The sequence below is a fragment of the Gorilla gorilla genome, chromosome 12 (assembly GCF_029281585.2).
Source record: "Gorilla gorilla gorilla isolate KB3781 chromosome 12, NHGRI_mGorGor1-v2.1_pri, whole genome shotgun sequence".
In the NCBI taxonomy this organism is placed as follows: domain Eukaryota; kingdom Metazoa; phylum Chordata; class Mammalia; order Primates; family Hominidae; genus Gorilla; species Gorilla gorilla.
In genome coordinates this window covers 72,915,061-72,931,840 of record NC_073236.2, presented here as the reverse complement: position 1 = coordinate 72,931,840, position 16,780 = coordinate 72,915,061, and the positions used below count along the sequence as shown (strand labels likewise).

Genomic DNA, 16,780 nt, shown 5'->3' with positions numbered 1-16,780 from the left:
AGATAATGGCCTCCAACTCCATCAATGTCCTTTGCGGCACCATAGATGGAAAATAGTAGAAAACAAAAGTTCTTACCAAAAAAAAAAGAAAAAAGAAAAAAAGGCGGAGGGCGGAGGAGGAGGAAGGGGAGGGAGCTTGTTTTGTTTTTAAATAGAACTGAAGAAAAACACTGAAAAATCAGGAGAAAATGTCCAGCCCTTTTTGCAAGGCAAAGCCCTCCGTTATTTCTGCCTCTGTAGTTTTTGTTTTGAATTCTTTTTTTCTCTTCTGGGTGCTGATACTTCTCTCCTTCCTTACCTTGTTAGTGTTTTATTATTATTATTATTATTATTATTTAGTTTGTTTAAACTTGTGTCACTACCTCAGTTTGCCCCCATGTCCCTTACACACAAGTAAAATACCCCTTCAGTGGAGGGAAGAATTGGCAAGTGACTGCTCTGCTCCATGACTCACGCAACAGTCTGCCTTGCCCAATGGCTTATGTTGGAGATGTCAGTATAATGGACAGGGAGTCCAAATACCCTTTCCATTTCAGTCCACCTAAGGTGTCCTTCTCATTCATGAAGACAGGGAGACGCTGGTCTTTGACCTGCATTATGGAGATTGACCTGGTAGTAATGGTCCTTGCTTTGCTAACCTTGGCTTTTCTGCCGTGCTCCAGACACTCCTGCAGCTCCAGCTTACACTCACAGTGAATGCCAATGGCCTGCTCTTACTGGGAAGGTTACCACAGATGTAGCAGTTCTGGTGTGCAGCTGACACTTCTTTGGCATTAATCATCATGGAATTTGAATAAAAAAATTGTGAGATGTCTCTCTTTTGACTAGTGCCCATGGCCATCACACTCTCAAGGAGCCACAAGAAGGGTGATCATCTCCCTCCTTGGGCTGTGCATGATGCACAGGTGAGAAAACTCAAAGAACTGCTGGCCAGTGCCCTTGTAGGGTCCTTCATGGGCAGGGTTGACAATGGAGAGGTCATTGCAGAGAATGGGCCCCACTCCTGGTTGTGCTTCTGTATGATGGTTCGGGTATCCCTGATGTGCGTGGTCCTCCCCTGGTGCCACAGCATGCCCACCATGATGGCGTCCTCACACACCTCTGAGACATGTGGTGATCTACCTAAATGCCCAAGCCATTCAGCACCAGGAGCCTCATATCAATCCCATCAAAAAGAGACAGCACCTGGATGGGCAGCTTCCTTTTCTCAGCTGGGACAGGCGAGTAGACTTCCAGAGGGTCAAATTCCTGGTTAGGGTTATTGGGGAAGAACATCCGGAGCTGAGAGGGCCAGTCATACCGCCACTGCAGCAGCTCACAGGTGCCCTTGTGTTCACACATGTAGCAGTTCCAGGGATCTTCCTTAATGGTCACCTGGGCAACCTCTGGCCCAACCAAGAGGTCTATACACTCCACGCAAAAGCACCTGCAGCAGTTGTTCCAGCACATGAGCACCTCGTGCCCACAGCAGCAGATGGTGCAGCAGAACTGATAGCCTTCTTCATCATACTGGTATGCATATTCCAGCAAGCAGTTCTTGCAATGTCGTCATTTTCCTAGCATGAAGAGGGGCTGTTCCAGAGTGACATTGAGGCTCTCACAAGAGACACAAAGGTCCTTGATGTTCTGGCACTTCTTCCTCACCTTGTACACTAACTACTCTTCTGTGTTCATCAACAATCTCCTTGATGTCGAGCTTCTTTTTTTATTTTTTTTTGAAACAGTCTTGCTCTGTCACCAGGCTGGAGTGCAATGGTGCTATCTCGGCTCACTGTAACCTCCGACTCCCTGGTTCAAGTGATTCTCCTGCCTCAGCCTCCCCAGTAGCTGGGATTATAGGCACATACCACCACGTCCAGATATTTTGGTACTTTTTAGTAGAGACGGGGTTTCACGATGTTGGCCAAGATGGTCTCGATCTCCTGACGTCGTGATCCGTCCGCCTCAGCCTCCCAAGGTGCTGGGATTACAGGTGTGAGCTACTGTGCCCGGTCCCATGTTGAGCTTCTTAGCTGTGCTCTTTCGGGGCTCTTTGGCTGGTGGGGGTGGTGCCTAAGCAGTTGCCTCAGGGTCACCCCTCACATGTGCATAAACTTCTTTGCTGGGATTCTTCTCCTCTTCTTGTGGCTCCAGTCTCTTGGGGGCAGAAGGCTGGAACCCCCCAAAGGTCCATCTGAATATCTGCTTGCTCTGCACCTCTGTATCCTTGGCAGTGTCACTCTCATCGGTGTCATGGCTCTCTGGGAACAGCTCCCCTGTACACTGCTGGCCACCGGCAGGACTTCGTAGATGGCTTTGTGGTACATGGGCTGCTTGTTGTATTATAGGTGGTCTGGTGGAACACACTGCAAAAGGAGCTCAGTGGTATCAGCTTCTCTACACACAGCACTGAGAACTCACCTCTCCAAGCCACATGACACAGTGGGTGCCTTCAGCTGCTCGGCTCTGGCCTGTCATCCACCAAGACACAATGCGGCCACCAGGAGAAGCCCTGCAGTTTTCCTCACACCAGCTCCCCATTGCCAAAGCCCCAGCTGTCCTTGTACTCTGGTTCATCGTCACCTGCTTTGATGTACTTGTTCCCGGCCTCAGTCCCCACAGGCTCAGGTGTGGTAACGACAGTGGGGGATGTGGGGTTGCTGGGCTGCCGCACAGCAGCAGGGCTGGCCTCCTCCACCTTTGCAGACTCCTCTGAGCCCTAGTTTTCTTCCATAGCATTCATTACTGCAGTGACCTCGGCCTTTCTTCTCAGCCCATGAGGCCAGGTGTAGCCCTCTGAGGTCCAGCTCAGCATCTTCAGCATTTTTTACTTGGAATTCCACATCCAATTAGTTGCCAAGTCCTTTCAATTTCACCCCTATGAGATGCGATGCCTTTTTTTTTTCTTTCTAGCTGATACTACTCTCATTTAAACCTTTATTACTTCTTGTCTAACTCATTTCAGAAGCCTCCTAATGGGTCTCCTCTCTTGCTCCTACCTTTTCCCTTATTAATCCAGATGAATCCTCTCAGATGATTGCTCTGATTATGACTCTCTCCTGACCCAGATACTGGGATGAAGTCAAAATTCCTTGGCATAGCTCTCAAGGCTTTTCACAACCTCATCATCCAACTTTTCAGACATGGCTAAAAGATACGAGATTATGGATATGTAAATTTGCTTGGATGTGGTTAACCACTATATATAAGTGTATACAACCACTACGTGTAGGTTTCCAAACATCATTTGTACAGCTTAAATATATATACAATAAAACAAAGCAAAACAGCCTTACCTTAAAGAATCTTCATCCTATAACCTCTACATACCTAGCTCTACTCAGGACTTCTGACTTGCCAAAGGCTTCTAAATTATTCTTTCTTCTGGGCCCGTGGTCATTTAGCTTCTGCCCTGAATGCATTTCTCACCTTCACTTGATGCTTCAAGACCTTACTTAAATGTTATTTACTTCCACGAAGAAAGTCTTGGAACTTATCATAGACTCAGTACAGTTCATTGCAAAGCTTTAGAAAACTTACTAAGCACTTAGTTAATCTGCAAGGCCCTATTAAAGTTATCATTTTCAACAGATACATTATTTTAAAATGCAGTAAGTTTTTAGAAGTCAATGAATTTTTGGAAGGTAAAAGAATTTGTGATTTTCTTTTCCTTTTAGTATATGCTTTATATACTTCCACCTCTATCTTTTCTTTTTCTTAAAGATATCAGTGGAAGTATATAAAACATACTATATATGTATACAAAGTACATAAAGAATAGCTCCTGCAGAAATGATGAGGATGGTGATGACGATGATTGCTCAAATTTATTGAGCACTTACTATATGGTAAGCACTAACTTAGTTAACTTGCCCTTAACTTGTGTGAGCTTGTTTGATTCGTACAACCCCCCAGTGAAGTTCATACTACATGATTCCCATTCCACAGCTAAGGATCTTGAAGACAGGAAGCCTAAATCATACATGTTGGGTCCAGAATTTAAATCAGGGAGTCTGTCTTCAGACCCCATGCCATTGACCCTTAAATAGCACCTTATAATGAAATTGCATATATATTTCCAAATTTATCTTTTCTTCTTCTTAAATATAAAAGTGGAAGTATATTAAACATACACTAAAAGGGCCATCAATAATTCTTTCCTGTCAGGAAATCAGTGAAAACTATCTATCTATCTATGTATCTATGTATCTATGTATCTATGTATCTATGTATCTGTCTATCTATCTATCTATCTATCTATCTATCTATCTATCTATCTATCATCTATCTATCTATCTATCATCTATCTATCTATCTATCTATCTATCATCTATCTATCTATCTATCTATCATCTATCTATCTATCTATCTATCTATCTATCTATCTATCTATCATCTATCTATCTATATTCTTAAACCCAAAGAAGACACTTTACTTAGAAGTAGGGTCAATTTACAGAAATCTGAGGCACAGATTCCATACCTGAAAATGAGAATGTACTTAAAGGAAATATTGACAGGAGGAAGAGCAAATGCAGAGGAACTGACACATTAACCTGAAGTTAAATGATAGAGACACGGGCATGATTATATATATATATATATCAGCTAATGGAATATGCGAAAAAGATAATATAATCATTGGGCATCAAATAGATGCAACTTAAGGCTTTTCAATAAAGCTTTTTTAGGGGATGACCCAAGAATACTCCAGAAGAGGGGGAAAGAGACATTGAACAAATTTTAGAGGCAATATTGAATAAGTGAAAATAACTTAAAAAATCACAGATAGCTGAGTTTTACCTAAGATTTACTCAGGAATGTGGAATTCAGAAAATAAAGTAGAGAAGAGAGATTTCTTAAAATTAAATGATTTATTAAAATGAAATCAATTTCTTGTGAAGTTGGAACTAGGGAGTCTCAGATGCAATGGATAACTCCTGCAAAAATGATGAGGATGGTGATGATAATGCTTGCTAACATTTATTGGGCACTTACTGTGTGTCAGGCACTAACTTAACTAACTTGCTCTTGACTTGCGTGAGCTTGTTTGATTTGTACACCTCAGTGAAGCTCATTCTACATGATCCCCATTTCACAGGAAAAAATCCTGAAACAGGAAGTCTAAGTCATATGCCCAGCTGATACTTACTGGGTCCAGAATTCAAATCAGGGAGAGTCTGGCTCCAGAGCCCATGCTATTGACCCCGAAATAGCACCTTACAATGCAAAGAAAGGACAGATTCTTAGAAGTAGTGGGTTTATTGACAGAGGAAGTAAGCCTCTTCTACAGGTTTCTAACGTAACTTTGAAATGAAATAAGGGTCATGGGGCAAGGGAAATTGACAAAGGTGATGACGCAAGTCCTATTAACTAGTTTGTTACTGAGAGGGGCGGGGAGGACTTGTGAGTCCTGAGAGCTCCCCCGAACAATGCTGCCTTCAGTCCAAATTATTGCTGAATGAAGGGGAGGGGCAGAGCGGCTAGGTGATCAAAGGCCCTTCAGAGAAGGAGGTGGAATGGCAGTCACGGGCCCTTCTCTGTCTCCAGAAGTTCACTGTACTGCATTTAATAATTGCTTCCCATTATTGCCTCACTGTCTGTTCCAAATAAATCTACCCGATTGGGATGGATTTGGTGTGAGAATATCTGTTCCAGCCTATTAGCCAGCACCTTTACTGAGATTTCCCTGTCCACATTTATTAAGGAGATTGGGCGATAATTCAGGCTGGGTTCAGGTTCTCCTCCTGGTTTAAGAATTACAAAAATTAGTGTTGATCGTAGGCCCAAAAGTCATCATTTTGTTTTCAGCTCATTCTTGTCCCTTCTTAGCAATGGAGGCAGAAGTACCTTGCTTTGGGGTATGAAACCAGATTATCAAACATCGGGGCTCTTGGTGCATTTCAGAGAGTGACAACTTTTAGGGGCAAATTTTCATCTTTTCACTTTGATCTTGCCCTCTGAAAGTGGCTGTGTTTCTGGCTATACTTGTAGCTTCAGTCATTCTCAAGCAGACCCTTTAAAAATAACCCGATAGAGCCTAAGGAGGGAGCATCAGTGACTTTCCTTGGCGTAACTACTTGTTGGTTTAGGAGATTTTTTCTCTTTTAATGAGTTAATGTCAAAAAATGAACATGGAGTTGGAGTCTTCCCATGTCCCATTTTCTACCTCACTGTGGGAAGCAGGATAATATAGAAAAAGCTCTCTGTTCTTCTCAAAAATGGAATCTTCACACTGCCAGCTACTCTGCTAGTTGCAGACATGTTTCTGGGTCTCCCCAAGTCCTAAACTCACCACAAGTGCATGATCCAGCCACCAAAGAGCAGTGCTTTTGTTCTAGGAGTCACTGTCTCATTTGTTGTTGATAGTATTGCTATTAAGCTCTTAATATGGGCCAGACACTTGTAAGCACTTTATCTGCAGTAACCATTTAGTATTCACAAAAACCCTTTTAGTAAGTACAATTATTGGTCATCCCACTTAGTAGAGACGAAAGCTAAGACTTAAAGAGACTAAATACTTACCCAGTGCCATGCAGTCAGTAAGCTGAGACTCAAGCACAGATCCATCAGACCCCAGTACTGGTGCTCAATTCACTCTCCTCTTCCACCTTTTAGTCCTTAACCATCACGGCACAATGTAGGGGTCAGCAGAATGCCATCAGCACAGAAGACAAGGAGAGCGGAAAAGAGCAATAGGGTGGATTCGAGGCCATGGCAGCCTCGGGAAGACTTTTGAAGTGTAGAAGATAATTTGGCCACACTGGCTGTGTGCTAATGCTTGAAGACAACTAGTCAATCAACATTTTCAGAGGCAGCAGCAGAGGCATCCAGCTCTGAGAGGTAGCGACTGAAGCCTGGACTGTTTCTACCCATCTCACTTAACCCTTACAAAGCCACCCCAACACCATTCCCATTTTACTAATGGAGAAACCAGGCTGAAGTAGTTATCTTATCTACCAGAGGTCACTAAGTTAGAAATTATCAGGGCAGGTATGTCAGCCCAGCTGGAGACACAAGGTCAGAAGGAAGAAAGTGGAATGTGACCAGCATATTCGTCCTGAAATCATTTGGGGAAAGATTTCTATATAAAGAGAGATAATGCACAGAAACAGCATGGAATCTGCTTCTCCCTTTCTCTGTGTCTGTTACTTTCTCTCTTTCTCTTCCTCTCTGCCTCTGACCTCCTGCCCCTGTCTCTTCCCTACACACACACACAGCCCTAGTGCAGTTGAAAAGGAAAAACAAACAAACAAACAAAAAAACTGAAACAATGAGATTTTTAAGGAGGAAAACCAAGCAGTATTACTGTATTACTTTTCAACTTGTTTAACTCTTGAGATCCTATCTAGTAAAGTGAGAGAGGTTAGTATGCTTTATCTAGAAAGACCATTAGTGGCTGGGTGCAGTGGCTCACGCCTGAAATCCCAGCATTTTGGGAGGCCGAGGCGGGAGGTCAGAAGTTCAAGACCATCCTGGCCAACATGGTGAAACCCTGTCTCTACTAAAAATACAAAAATTAGCCAGGCGTGGCAGCGGGCACATGTAATCCCAGCTACTCAGAAGACTGAGGCAGAGAATTGCTTGAACCTAGGAGGCAGAGGTTGCGATGAACCAAGATCACACCACTTGCACTCCAGTCTGGGCAACAGAGCGAGACTCCATCTCAAAAAAAAAAAAAAAAAAAAAAAAAAAGAAAGACCATTAGTGATTTAATTGTAATTTTGATAGTGGGTCTACTTTTTGATTCCTTAAATATGTTAGAATTATCAGTGGTATGTATGTGATCCTACATAATGTAAAAGTCATATTTAATTAAATTAATGTAAGTGAAATAGTTCAGTTGGCTTATCTTGTTCATTTTCTCTAACTAAATATCAGCTTACACTAAAAATTTTATTAATCACAGTAATGAGAATTTTTATATTAAATATATATATTACATTTAGTTTAAACGTTAATAGTCTACATTATTTTAATAAATTGTACTAAGGGAGTATATATGGAATAAGTCTCTCATGCAGATTTTATTGGTTGCTGCATAGTTAATAGACACTAATGTGATCAGAGCCCGGATGTGATCATAAGATCAGTAGTTAAAATGACTGAAATATAAATTAGGAGCTGGAATAATTGTTTGTTAGAAGCTCAGATAATAACTGTTTGGTAATGCTCAGAGGGTTGGAGAAATAAAACATTGAAATGTGCAGCAGTGGCAGGGGAAAGAAACATTTTGAGGCAGACAAAGCCACGGCATGCTTTTCTGCTAATTGCTCCTGTCTTTCTCTCTTGCTCCATGGAGGCCTGACGCACACCTCTGCCCTCCCTTATCTCGCCCCTCTGGATTCCTGAGTGGCCTCCTACTCCACTTCTGTCTTTCTCTGTTCCTGGCTTCTTTACTCACAGTCTGTAAGTCCTCACTGATGATGACAAACACCATGCTATCATCTTACCATTAACATGTCTGATTCTTTGAGAACTGGTAGAAAAAGCACCCTTGTTTCTCGTGGGCTAGAATCCTCTTTCTTCTAGGCCAAGGTTGGCACATCTTTCTTGTCACGGGCTCTCGTTGATGCTAAAATATTTTAAGCTTTATGGCTAATACAATTCTCATTGGAACGGTTCAACTCTACTCTTATGGGTTTAGAAAGCAGCCACTAGACAACAGTATGGAAATGGGTATGGCTGTGTGACAATAAAACTTTACAAGAGCAGACATCAAGCTGAATTTGGCCTACTTGCCATAGTTTGCCACCTCCTGTTCTAAGTTGTCTAATGTCCTGTTGACCCAAAGACACATTTAGCTTTTTCTCTTAAAGGGAAATTCTCCGTTGAAATGTCATTCTCAACAATGGGGTTATAATAAATTTCTTATACTTGTGTGTGTGCTGTGCATTCCTGACAAGGTGAAATGGGCAATTCTTAATAAAATAGAAGCAATCGACACTCCATGCCCTGATAAGCCTCGAGGTTAATTTTAAAAGAGTGAGATTGTATTTAAAAGACTAAATCAACTTTTCTGTCTTATGTAGCAATGAAGACTTTCTCCAGATTTGGTGGTGAACAGGCCTAATCCTGAAGACAGACTTTTTGGGTAATTTTGATAGTGAATTTTCCTATCTGGACTTTTGCCTTTTTCTCCTAAATTCTTGATAGAATTACTGGAAAACCATTTTTCTCTTTGTGGAGGCCTTGCCTCCTCCCTATCCTCTACACTCCAATTAATTATCCTGCCTCCTTCATCTTTTAGGAAATGTTTCTTGCTGGTTTGACTGGAAAAGTTCAGGCTTGTTTTCCATGGGGGTTTTGGTGCACATGAGCAATGTGTCCTCTCAATCTCTTGACGACTGAGCAGACACATTAAGGCAGTTAGGGATTTCTGACAGCAATTCTACATTACACTTCAAAGTCTCTGACAGCGACTTTTGCATAAAGGGCCCCTGATTTCCTTTTCTTCCACTCAACTGGAAACTGTATAGTTTTAACATAGTTTTCTCTTAATCTCTTCCCCAGATCAACTATTTCAACTTTTGACTTCAATTACTCATTTTCAGTGCTTGCGTGTGTTAAATTCATTAATTTCTATTAAATTCCCTTAATTTACTCACTATGGGCAAAGCACTATGAAAGACAATGTTGATGGAGACAAAGATTTAAGATACCTTCTGCCCTTGAGGCACTAATCATTAACCTGAAATATAAAGTTGCATGCGGTAAGCCCTAAATGAGTGGCATAAAGGAAGTTGGTAAAGTTTAAGGGACGTAAAGGTTGTTGTTCTAGGGGCTAGAGTGTACTTGAGGAAATTTTGCTCCGTAGTATCCGTGCTGCTTACATGTCAAGAGTACCCAACTTGCTTTGGGGTTACCATACCTCTTTACTCTTAGCCCATTTACTCACAATGGCACTGACTTTATTCCCAGGGGTATCTCACGTTCCAAGCCAAGATAATGCTCCCAGTCCACCCACCTGACCAAGCTGGGTTTACTAATAATCATAAAACCCTAACCTGGTTCTCAAATTTTTTCTTTGTGCCACCCAAGAGGCAGTTTCCCTCTTCTGTTATACTGGGTTTTTGTGACAAAGGAGTCTTGAAGCTATTGTGGGCCACCATGCAGATCCTCAACTATAGCCAACACAAAGCAGACCGGTGAGGACCTGAGTCCTGCTGACATAATTTCAGGTCTACATTAGTCTGGAACCGAAGTTAAACCAGACTCTTCATCTTCCTGAGCCATATATCTTTTAGCTTAAGCCAGTTTAAGTTGAGGTTTCTGCTACTTGCAACAGAAATGTTGATAAAGCATATGGCAGTGGGACTTGGACTTGAATGAGGAGAGTATCTTCACAGGTAAGGATGGGATCATGGCTTCCAAACATTTTTATTTACCTACAAACTTCTGTATCTGACAGTGTTGAATACAGTTTTCAAGTTGGGTTAAAATACTGATTCAAAAGATGCTGGAGTTGGAAGCACTCTCTGTGTTCGTCACATTGCCTGCAGACACTTACATCATTGTAGGAATAAAAAATAATCAAAACTGGAAAGGGCATGTCTGAGCATTTTAACATATTTCCTGCTGGAACCCACTCACATTCCCTGGTGGCATCTCCACTGGCAATATACATTGCACTTCAAAGTCTCTATAGTTGGCTTACTTTTTCACCTGGCATTTCTGGGCATCCAACCTCATGGGGTTTCTTAGCAGAAAATTGCTATTTTTATCCCTCTGTGGATGTATGAGAGGAGAGAAGAAAATTAACATTTTTGGAAATCCACTATGTATCTCAAGTTATAAAGTATCTCATTTAATGTTTGCCATAACTCTAAACAGAAATTACTATTATTCTCTTTAATGATGAAGAAAGACTTGAAGGGCTTATTTAACTTAGCAAGATTGCATAGCAAGTCCACTGAAAGATCAGGATTTGAACCTAGGTACTGTTGACTCCAAAGCCCCTACTGATTGCTTTACATCATGCTGATAGCATTTTCTACATTATCCCTGGCTAATAAGCCATACTCTAGCTTCAACTTCTACCCATTGCCTATGGTAGAGGAGGTGGGGAAAGATCAAGGAAGAATTTCTCTGGTTTGGCTCCTCTGTTGCCCTTAGTGGGGCTAGGTCATTACTGTAGCCCAGTGTCCAAGCTCTTTTCTGCAGCTTCCAGGGGCATCACTGTCTTTGGGGGCAGTTGATTTACATCCCTCATGATTGGTGGTGATGCCTTAAGACTGAGAGTGTAGTGTAGTGGTTGTGACTTTTGGCTGCTGTGAGTCTCTGCAGCTTCTGCTGTTAGCAGCAGCAGCTGCTGGGGAGGGGTAAAGGAGGTCTCCAGCACTTGTCACCTCTTCAGGCACTTCCAGGCCCCTCACAGCTGGACAGCCCAGATTCTATCAACACTCTTTAGAGTGCTGTTCACAGCTGGATTCTTGGTCAGCTCTGACACTGCACAGCTTTTTCAAATAACACTACTTCCAAAGACCATGTTCAAAGTCAGCACTTTTACTCTCCCCATTGACACTAGCCTTATATTGAGACACTGTCCCTTAATTAGGAAACCTGAAGGGCCCAGTGCACCCACTCAGCAGAGCCCAAGTGTAGGTATCCACGCAAGTCAGCAATTGTCTCTAATTCCTCCAACTTCATTAATCACACAGACCAAACTCCAAGATCAGTCCTGAAAGTCCAGCCATTTGCAAGGATAGACAAATAAACTAAAGTTCAGTGGCTAATTTCCTAGACTTGGATTAGGAGGGCTCTGGATTTGAATCCAAGTTCTGCCACCTAATAACCGTGTTATTACTAGACTTCTCTGGAGATTATTACTCTCATGCACAAAATGGGAATAAGTCTCACTCATATGGTTAGGCTTTGTGTCCTCACCAAATCTCCTCTTGAATTGTTATCCGCAGGTGTTGAGGGAGAGACTTGGTGGGAGGTGATTGGATCATGAGGGGGGGTTTCCCCCATGCTGTTCTCATGATAGTGACTGAGTTGTCATGAGATCTGATGGTTTTATAAGGGGCTCTTCCTCGCTTCTCTCTCTTGCTCACTCTCTCTCCTGCCACCTTGTGAAGAAGGTGCCTGCTTTCCCTTCTGCCATGATTGTAAGTTTCTGGAGTCCTCCCCAGCCATGTGGACCTGTGAGTCAGTTACAGCTTCTTTGTTTATAAATTGCCCAGTCTTGGGTAGTATCTTTATAGCAGTGTGAGAACAGACTAATACATCTATTTCATGGGGTTTTTGTGAATATTAAATAAAAAAAGTAAAGGTGCTTAGTATTAATACACAGTATGTACTTGGAACATAGTAACTATTACTGCTGGATATTCTTGGTTCTACTATTATCTCTTCATCTTCACTTGGAACCTATTTCTTTAGATAATAAAAATACAAAGGATCTTATGACTATGATGAATTTTAGTATTTTGCACCTCAACTTTCCAGATGTGGGGGGAAAAGAATCTCTAATACTCTAGGATGTATTCTGAAGATATCCCTGTATTTAGTTGTTGAAACCAAACAACTTCGCCTCAAGTGACTCAACTCTCTACTGTTATAGTGCAACTTACTCCGGGAGGGTTGGAGCTCACACTCTGGAAAGTAGGACTTGCAAAGATGAATGAGTTTCAGGGCCAGTGATTAATCCTTTTTGCTCTGCTTTGCAAAGTCCACGGGTCCTCAAAGGGATGTCAAGACCTTTTACCCAAGCCCCATTTGCTCTACAGGCAGATAATTACTTTTAGAATAACGTTTTGTTTTTGTTTTTGTTTTTAAATTGGGTCCTACAGTCTTGAGTTTTCTGAAAGATTTTCTGCTGTGCAGGATTTCTTAAATCAGAAGTAAGAAAGTCATGTCATCCATATTGCTGAGTAAGAAGGAATCTTAATTCTATGCTCACAGCTTTCTTTGATAGGAGTGGGGCAGGTATAAGCATATCTGGAAGGGAAGAAGTTGGCAAGATTCCTCAAGATCTTGGAGATTCTATCATCCTATATCTCTCTTAGGTTTGATTTTTAACTTGCTTTGGGTTGACATGGAACTATCATCTGAAGAGCTCTATTAAAATAAAGCCTCTTTCCAGAAGGCAGACGGCATCTCTGCTCACATTCTTTACCTTGGAATTATGTTATCTTTGGCAGCCAAATACCAGGCTTACTAGCATGTTCTGGTACTGAAGACCCTTCTGTGGTTTTCAGTTGAATACAGTAGAACTGTGGGATGGCTAATACTTTTAGGATAGTAGAATTGCAGCAGAGAAAGAGCACATTGATTGATCCTCTGCTGAAAATGGGCTGCATAGGTTGAATGAAAGGGAGAGTTACCTAATGGGTCCAACTGTGTTATGGATAATTCTAAGTCTGGAAGGAAACACAAAGCTCAGTTTTTTACTTAAGGGACTTATGTTTGTGTTGGCAAGGGAAGGCTAAGGCACATGAAGCAACAGGCTAGAAGAGGGAGTGTTTGATTAAGTGACAACCAAATGGTACAGACAGAAAGTGCTCCAGGGGCCAGCCTTTGGAGAGATGGCAGAGACAGCCAAGTGTTGACAGGTTTGCAGTGATCTGATGCGTTTGTGAGATGCTTGCCCAGGGTTACAGATGCAGTTGTGACTGCGAACATGGCAGATTCCAAAAATCACATTTCAGTGACGATTTCATTTTTCTCAAGTCCCAAGTCCCTGTTGATTGAGGAAATCACTTTGGAAACATTTCAAGGTCACAGGACAGTATTTTGTGCTTTCTAAGAAGCTATTTAGCTGATAATTTCAACAGTTCTCAAGCTCTAGTAGACATCTAAATTTCTAAATGCATGAGACCAGAATCTGCCTTACTGCCAGTTACTAACCACAAGACCTCAAGCTTGTAAACCTTTTAAGTTTTCCTTACTCTGCTGGATGGGGGTGACAGTACCATCCTCACAGGGTTGTTATGAGGCTCATAGGAAGATAATGCATACAAAGTGCTTGGCACATGGAAGGGGTTTTGGGGCAAGAAAGGTTTATCATGGTCACGAGTGGACTGGAAAGAAACACCTTTGACATGAATATAAAATCAGAGAATGTGGAATCAGCAGGTATCATAGTGGTCACTTGGGCCAAATCTTCATTTCATAGCTGAGGAAACAAAGGCTAAGATAAACTAAATTATTTACTCAATATTTCAGAGCCAACCAGCAATAGAGCTGGACAAACAACCATGTCTCTTAACTGACATTCCATATATTTCTCTATCACATGACTGCCTACACTGGATGGGTATGACAACTCACTGAGTCCAGCAACTCTTTTCCTTCCTTCTGCCTCTTTCTTTCACTGTCTTTGTCTAGTACCATCAATACCTACTCTGTGTAAGATTGAAAAGTAAACAAGATGCAGTTCTTGCTGTCAAGGAATTGACACCATAGACAATCTAGCTGCTCTTACAGTTCTCAGATTCACTTGGGGAAGGGGGTGAATGAGGAGACGGTCTGACATGGACATTGAAACTCAAAGGGAGAGACAAACCAGTGGAGTTGTTCAAGTTGGGGTCTAAGGGGAGGAAGATTGAGCTCACATCCTTCCCTTAACCTTGAGTACATTACTGAACCGCTATTTATGCATAAAACAGGGTTGATGATAATATCTACTTTCTAGTGTTGTGCAGATAAATGAGGATGTACTACAATGCTTGGCATGTAACAAGCATTCTGTCAATGTTAGCTGCATTTACACAGAAAAGGCACCAGTGGCATTGTGTAGGAGACAGCAGAATACTAAAAACAGAATCATGGAATCATGAGAAGGGATGTCTAATGCCAAGTAGTAACCCTATTTCAACCCTTGGAGGAAAGTCCTTGTCAACAGTGATTTCTTTGCTTTTGGAGAGTGGCCCCAAGATATTGCACCACTCAGAAGACTCAAAGTTACTAAAGCCTTTTTCTAAAGAATGAACTTGTTCACCCTCTCAACTTGGCACCCCACAGGCAGATGTAGCTCAACAATATGGGACCACCTGAATTTTCTTGGCAAGTCAAGTTGATCTGGACTCCTTAAAAAATATATTTTTGTCCCATGATTGTTTCTTAAATCAGTTTCTGTTCAGCAGCTTCATCTGGGTACCTTAGCTCCCCTTGTTCCTTCCAGCCGTATTTCAGATACATTTTTTAATCAGCCGTATTATTGCACAGTCTTTTCAGACTTTCTCTCAATGTAATAAGAATACCCACCATTTCCTTTTACAGTGATTTATGACTTTATTAAGGCTCCTAGATTTCTGTTCAGATTTCTAATCTGTTGACTTGGGTTATTTTGTATGATTTAATTATTGTCAGAGGTTTTGCTAAAGGTAGAGACACCTGAATTTAATTAATGCACTGTTTGCATATTTCGCATCAAAAATAATGATGCTCAGTAAATTACATCTTAATACTAATTCCGAAGTACTCTTTATAAAATCTCCCCGTATTTAAAGCCCTGCCATTGATCAGATCCTTGTCGATGGCACTTAACATCTAAATTTTTCCCAGGACCTTTTTGACCACTAGGATTTCTCTTTTCTTTTGCCTAATTATATAATAGTTATATCCAGAACTTTTAAAAGTTGATTGGTAAAGATGGAGAGCACGGAAAGCAACACAATTTGATTTCTTCTCTGAGGTTTTCTCCTCCAGACATACAAATACTAAGAATCTAGTGGGGGTGTCAGGAGCTAGTTCACATATTTCTAATTTCTTAATTGCGAATAAAGACAAAGATTACTGTGGGTTATGGTGAAGTTCATAGGCCACTGTCCAGAATACAGTTCCTTCAAACTGTGCAATTCAAAGTCATCACTTTAATAAATTATTTCAATTTTACTTTCATCAAAGAGGTAAAAAGCCAAAGCCTTTTAGCATCTCATTTCACTTATACACATAGCCCATTATAACCTGCATAAACAAGGATGACAAGTTGAGATTAATGAGAGTCCCCAAGTGACAGAACAATTTAATTGTCAGAAATCATAGGAGCTGAACTTTACCAGTGTATTTATATAAAACAGCCATAGTCTAAAAACTTCCCTAATTGATTATGACCAATAAGTAATCGCTTGGAAAGCAGTTTTCTGGTATACAAATAACAAATGACTCATAATAGTTAATTGAGGTATTAAGATGCATAAGGGAAGAATATTAGATTGACTAGATAAATGATTCATAATGCTAGGCAAATAATTGGTGAGTTCATACTCTTAAGTAGAATATAGCTCATAAGCAACACTGAAAGTACATCAAATAAAGGGAACTGTGTTTGCTAAATGAACTCCCAGCTAATTGGGTATTATAGCTATTGTACTCCAGACTCCAGTGGATCCTTGCTTTCAGGCAAAGCAGCCCTCTTATAGATCTGTCTAAGCTAGAATTCTTAGCTTGGATCCTGCAGGCCTTGCAACATGAGGGTGAGGTTGGAGGGTGGAAGTGGTGGGTGGAGCAGCCAGACACATGTAGAAAGTGGATTGCATTGTGGCTGAGCTGATAATATGGCACCCAACCCTAAATTTCAAGGCTAGGTCTCTGAGTGGCCAGGGGCCCAGTGTTCAGGGGTCCAGAGCAACTGTTGTGCTGTCCCTTTTATCGCTCCTCCTGTTCTGGGTTGACCTTACTAGAAGGTGGCAGTAGCTGCTTTCTGTGATAGAACTTTGAGAATCCTCTGCACCTAAATATATCTCTACCTCAGTTTGTGCTAGATTGTTCTCCATCTCAAATCCCAGATGTTTAATGCCTTGGCTTTTGAGAGTATCTCAGATGGATATAACTAACAGTTTGCAGAGATGAAAGC

At 41.4% G+C, this 16,780-nt stretch overlaps 1 pseudogene; it reads right to left on the bottom strand.

Annotated features, from left to right (window-relative positions):
- Positions 1–383: 383 nt before the first annotated feature.
- Positions 384–2,740, bottom strand: LOC101124412 (DNA (cytosine-5)-methyltransferase 3A-like; annotated as a pseudogene).
- Positions 2,741–16,780: the final 14,040 nt, after the last annotated feature.